The sequence below is a fragment of the Vigna unguiculata genome, chromosome 11, assembly GCF_004118075.2.
Source record: "Vigna unguiculata cultivar IT97K-499-35 chromosome 11, ASM411807v1, whole genome shotgun sequence".
Lineage (NCBI taxonomy): Eukaryota > Viridiplantae > Streptophyta > Magnoliopsida > Fabales > Fabaceae > Vigna > Vigna unguiculata.
In genome coordinates, this window is record NC_040289.1 from 34,823,249 (window position 1) to 34,830,252 (window position 7,004).

Consider the following 7,004-nt stretch of genomic DNA (forward strand, 5'->3'; position numbering starts at 1 on the left):
GTCAAATTTATCCGGTATCAAATTTGTCATAGTTTAGATCACGTATTTTAATATTATTTTAATATTTTCATTATTGTATATTTGATCATGAACAGATTTGTCTTAAGTAAAACATTTGTCAAACAGAAAAAATAGAAAAAAGATCATTTATTTTTATAAATTTAATTTAATTACAAGAAGAAACGATAAACATATGCTTTTGTACGTTAAGTTAAAAAATTAATATTTTACAAAACTGTGTATACATTTTTATAAATTAATTTGTATATATAGATATATATATACTAATTTAATTCATTTTTTCTTTGTTTGTAGACTGTTCTTAAACCATTTTAAACGTGCAGTTGATTTTGACAGTAGATGGCGATATAACATGTCTATGCAATTTCCTTTTGTCGTATATCTTGCATGGATATACTTATATTTTATCTTATTTCTTTACTTGCTTTGTCATATTCTATATATATTTATTTAATTTTTTAACGTGGACTTTGAACGAGCAGAGAGGAAGATCAGTCTATTGTATGAGATAAAAAAAATACATGTAAAGTATGTCTTCATATTTAACATCTTTTAAAATAATCTTTTTATATATATTTTAAAGTAATATATTTTCCTTTCATCTAATTAGAAAAACAATACTAGAAACAAAGAATATCTTTCATTCTATTCACTAAAGAAACAAAAATGTATTTATTCATCTGTAAAACTGTCTTTTTGTATATAGATTTTGTTTAACAAAAGATTGTTACTATTAGAATACAACTCTACAGTATAAATTTATTATTATTCCATCCTAGTGTTGTCTAATATGTATTTGTATGAAAATTCCAAAATAATTTTATTATATTTTTACTTCTACTAAAAATTTCTTTTTAACAAATAGCACTGAAAATAAAGTGTAGTGATTGATTTTTACCGATGTAAGTTATGCGAGTTATGTAAGTATCCATTTTTTTACGAGTTTAGAGAGAAAGGTTGAACGGATAAATAATTTAGCAAATTTATAAATAAAAAACTAAATAAATTTTTATTCTTTAAAACATTGTTATTCAAAATAATTTATTTATTCTAACATATGTGTTATGTGAAATATATCATTTTAATTAACATAAAATTTTATTTTTCAAACAAATTTCAAGATTTTTGTTTTGCATGGTTGAAACTCGTTTTATATGTGTGCTTATATTTTTTAATCAGGTTACTTAAAAGTAAGTTATGACTTTTCTAACTTTTTGTTAGAAAGTAAATTGAAGTTATAAACTTAGGTCTCAAACAAAATTGTGAATTCTTGTGAATGAATTAGGGTGATATTAAATATACTTTGATGATGTTAAGTTTGATGGATGAATTTGTAATATTGAAATTATGTGAATAATATTGACTTTGGAGTTAAGGGTATACCTAATGAGTAAATTGAGTTTAGATTATTATTGAACTTAGCAATTAACTTATCTTAAAAAATATTTTTTTCTAAAAGTTGAGTAATTTATATTGAAAGAATATATATTTTAAATCAAACTAAATTAAGATAATATATTTTGACTTGTATTAAAGAATAAATATTTAAAGACTTGTTTTATTTTAATTGATATCAAACTTTAGTTGTACTTGAGCAATAAGATGGTTATTTGAAGAATGTTCAACATTGACATTTTAATGTTTTAATAAAATATTTGTTGAAGTGTCCAACCCATCACTTAAGTGATAGAGATTCATAATTTAAACCATAGTTTATAGTTTGAGGAAGAAAAAGATAAAGACAATTATATTTTTTTTAGGAATTAAAAACAAAAACACTTTTTGGACGCTCAAACGAACAATAGACTGAATCAATTATACTTTTGTGTGATTTTTGTTTCTCAAGCGATAAATGATAAATCAAACAAGCGACATTTTATAACTTAAGAGTGAGAAAGTCAAATAACTTTCCATTTTTAAGTGAAAGCAAAAATGTTGTGTTCAAGCAACATTATTTGTTTCATTGGTTTATGTTTAAAATATATAAATATTTTTGCATGTGATATATGTTTATGAGATGGATATCATAATTAAATCACTATGAATTGATATTGATATAATTATATTTATGGTTTGAATGAGTTTTGAGTTTATGTGTTATTTGAATTGAATGAGGAACAATAGATACCTGAGATAGTAAATCGACCTGGTTTATAGTGAGTGATATTGAGTATTAAAATATAGTATCGAAAGAAAATATCTTAATGTCATTAATAGTTTAAATTGTGTAGATTAAGATATCAAGTAGTGAAAAGTTATAAGAGGTTATTATATTAAATTTTCCAATGCATTGAACTACTTTCAACATTTCTCATAGGCTTTTATATAAGTAAGTTGGTAGTCTCTAATGAAATTATGGTCTCTTAGTCATCTATTGATATAAGAGATATACATGTTGATATCTTTTTCTTTGGGACTTTATAAAAACAATGAATATTAGCCATGTATAATGAAAATGTGGAGATTATTAATATATTTACTATATATGGTTTATTATTTGTTATGAAATAATTTTATGTTAGCTTATTATTGTTTATCATTTTGTGGTTTGATCATTATGATCGAATGCATAAGAGTAAATGGAGTTTTGTATTAAAAAAATGTTTCCAAACGAAGATGATGAAGATCATCCTTTAAGAGTGAATTCTGATGATGATAAAAGCAAGTCCAAGAACTTAAAGTGATCACAAAAGATATTGGAAGACTTGTATTTTGTTTAGGTATTTGATTGAGCCTTTATAATAAATCATATATTAGTTAATAGATTGTTTGTAGAAATTAGCTTATAGAGTCATAAAACACCATGCACAAAAAAGTTATGTGATAATTGATTATCATTAATCAAGTTTCTCAAGAGGGTATTTGTGATAATTGATTATCACTGCTGATAATCAATTATCAATGTTGATAATAGATTATCAACGACAATTGTGACTTGATTCTTCAGTTTCTTGACCTAACTTCTAAAATGCCTTCTATAAGTAAAGTTATAGGTATAAGAGTTGAGCTATAACTTTGTGTGGAAAAGTTTTGGAAACCTAGCGTGGGTAAACGATAACTTTCATCCAGTGTAATGTTGAGTGTTGTTATCACTGGCAGATCTTCACCAAAATTTTTGGGGGAGCCAAAATAATATACTTAAAATTTATATATTTAATATTATTGTGACTAATTCAATAAAAATAATACATAATCTAGTATATTTATAATTATCAAAGAAATTACATATATTTAAAGAAATATTTATCGTTTTTTCATATTTTTAAACTCATGGTAATTGAATTATAATTAAATTTTTCAGTTAACTTTTTTCGATGTAAATAATCATATTTCTGTAAAATATTCATCTTCCATTTTATTAACATGTATTTGATTCAAAAAATATTCACAAGCTTTCATTTCATTGTTATGCGATAAACAACCACATTATCATGTTTTCATCTTCACCAGTAGTTTCTCTATCAATTTTAAAAAATAAATTTACTTTTTTTTTCATTAATATACCTATTTAAAAAATTTGTTTAAGACTAATAACTAATTTATCATAATCTAATCAAAAGTTGAGAGACATAATTACTAAAAAAAAAACTATGATAATCAAGTTACAATTAAAAATCGACTATGAAAAATCACATTGTACATTGTTTCTTCTTCTATATTAATAAAAAATGAATATACAAAAAGGTCATGAGTTAAAAAATAATGCTAAATGTTAAACAAATAGTTCACTATCAAGTGATATAAGAGAAAATTACCTTATTTATTTATTTAATAATGAAAGAAAAAATATGAAAAAATGAGAATAAAAATACTGAGTTTATGTCTAAATTTTTTTAGCAACAAAAGAAAATAAATAAGTACGAGAGAAGAATACAACATATAAAAAAAACTCAAAAAACAATGAAAAAGAAAATAAAAAATATCTTAATAATTTTATTTCTTTATATATTTAATTTTATATTTTTATTTATTATTGTACTTTATAAAATAAATAAAAAATACTTAATTTAATTTTTATTAATTTTGAATCTAATATTATTTAATTTTAAAAAATATAAATAGTTTTAAAAAATTTAAAAATTTATATAATTAAAAAAAATTAAATAAAAAATAATGAAAAAAATATAAAAGAAATTGGGGGAGGGGGGCCGTGGCCCCCGCCTGCCCCTTCCATGCTTCGTTGGTTGTTATTGTTGTTATGTGAAATTGTTCATCCTTTGTGTGATTCAAAGGAGGTGTTCATTTCTTGTGAATTCAAGGAAGATGTTTTTTCATTTCTTTTGTGACTCAAGAGAGGTGTCTTCATCTTTTTTGGAATCCAAAAGAGGTGTTCATCCCTTTTGGATTTCAAAGGAGATGTCTTTCATCTTTTGTAACTCCAAGAGAAGTTCTTTCTCTCCAAAATTGTTCTTACTCAAATTTGTAATTTTAATTTACTTTTAATGTTTAGTTAATCCCTTATTTAAGAGTGATTGACAAATGGACGTATCTATTGATATGAACTAGTATAAAATAACTTGTGCAATTTTTTCTTCCATACTCTCTTTATTTTATTGTGATTGTTAAAATAAAGAAAAGTTTTTAATTGAACTATTATTTTAAAAGGAAAAGTTTAAAGCAATGTTTTTAGTAAGAAATCAATTCACCATCTCTCTTGAATTTTGTCCAAACGTAAATATTTTGTTTGCGATTCAAACAAAAAAATTTCTAAAAGTTATATAGATAAATTAAGGTAAATATTACATTTTGAAAAAATTACCTTGTATATATTATGATATAACGTAAAGTTCATTATTTTTATATAACAGGTAAGATTGCTTTTCTTTTAAGATAAGTTTTAAATGAATAAAGAATTGGAAATGTTTAAATAAGTTAGATGTTTATTCTTTATTTTATTAAAAAAATCAATCTATCTAGAATTCTTGGTTTTAGAAATACTCTGAAGTTTAGAGAGAATTTTGACCATTGTAATTTTGCTATTTTATAACTCTAACGAGGAAACTACTTAATGAGTAAGATTTTTTTTTATCATGGTGAGCTTTGGTAAGCGATTCAATCTCAATTGAAGATTTTTTTTCTCTTTCTTCTTTGGTTCCTAGTAAAGGGGAGATGTTATTAATATAAAGATCGATAGTTGAAAGATTATATGGATTTCTATTGGAATTTCTTGAAGTAGTAAGTGACCCTCAAGTTTGTGAGCACATTACATCTAGGTATGATGATTGAATATTTTACATCTAATAAATGTTTTTAAATTGTTAGATGTCCGAGAAGCATGTGATGGTGTAATTTATGTTTAGAGTATCATGATGAACTAATTGTTTATTTCTATCATGATAAAAAAAAATCATGGATCAAAACCAAGATATTGCAACTAATATGATTAAAACACACTATCACACCCATATTCAAATTCATGAAGACTTCAATCAATTCTAACTCTTTAATCATCGCAAAGGATATTTAAATTGTCTTCCAACTTAATTGGTTAAGAACCATACTAGCCTTACCAGAATGATAATCAATTAAAAATCATAATCTCTCTTTGCCTCATATTTAATTATTTTCATAAAAAATATATATATTTCATACTCATAATATCACTAAATGCATCGAACATAACATAATACAAATAATGACTCCAAGTTTAAGAAAAAACCCATTTATGTCAACTCTTAGTCATGATTTGAATAGTTCATCTCGTGTATCTTCAATTGGCAAGAAATACATGCCACTACTTTCTTGTTCTTCATCAACATATAACCAAGACCTTGTATGAGGTATCACAATAAACCTCAAAAGGTTTATCTAGATCAATAAAAATCAACATTGATGCATTGATCAACCTATGTTTTGGTTTAAGAAAATTGTCCTCACATCTATCTTTTCAAGCAAAAGTTTGATCGATATAAGTTAATTGGGTTAATGAATCTCTTGAAGTAACCGGTTAAACTCATTGAAATTTTTAATGTTTGATTTTGGGATATTCTCGATGAAAAGTTGTCTCAACTTTAAAAGAATCAATCGAAACTCCTTGATTTAAGATAACTCGTCGCAAAAATTGAACTTTTACTATCTAAAACTCACATTTAGACAACTTGAAATGTGATTAGTTCTCTCACAATATCTAATGCTATCCACAAATGTTCCATGTATTACCACCACAAACTAATGTAAGAATGGATGAAATATCTTATTCATGTAATTAATACATATAGTTGGAGATTTTCACCCCAAGGACATGATACATATACTTATCGTTATTATATTTGGATTAACATGTTATTTTTTGTGTGCATCTTTGGCTTTTACTTTGATATGATGATATTCAAATCTTAAAACAATATTAAAAAACACCTTGCACCAAGATATATGTTGTTGTATATAGCAACATATCACAATTAATCTCTTAGAGAGGTGGATTCAATTGTTTAACTCACCGTAGATTAATTGATATAAATTGTTGTCTAATAACCATGTTAGGGTTTGAACAATGTTGAAATACATGTAATGATTGATCACTACTTGAGCATTCACTACTTGATGTTCAAGAAAAAATTGCATATCAATTATAACTAACCATAATGTTTCAAACACCCAAAATAAATTATTTTTCACATTAACTTATGCATGCATTCAATTCAAACCATAATTAACTATTTAAAATCATAAATTCAACACAAAACTTATATAATTGAGTTATACATAGTTCATCCCATTCTAATTCAAGGAAAAACTTAGTACCAATCCAAAATAGATTCTATTCAAACACCTCCAATTCAATACAAAAATGAAAAAAAAATGTTATTAATTAGTTTCCCCTACTTGGAGAGGTACCATGCCTTACAAGGAAAGCAACTCCATAACTTCATAACCCTACCAATTTTCAAAATGAATTAATAGAACTTTTAAAACTGTAATCCTACACAATCAATATCTCATATATTGCCATTAATTAAAACAAATAAGACTTATAAGAAGAA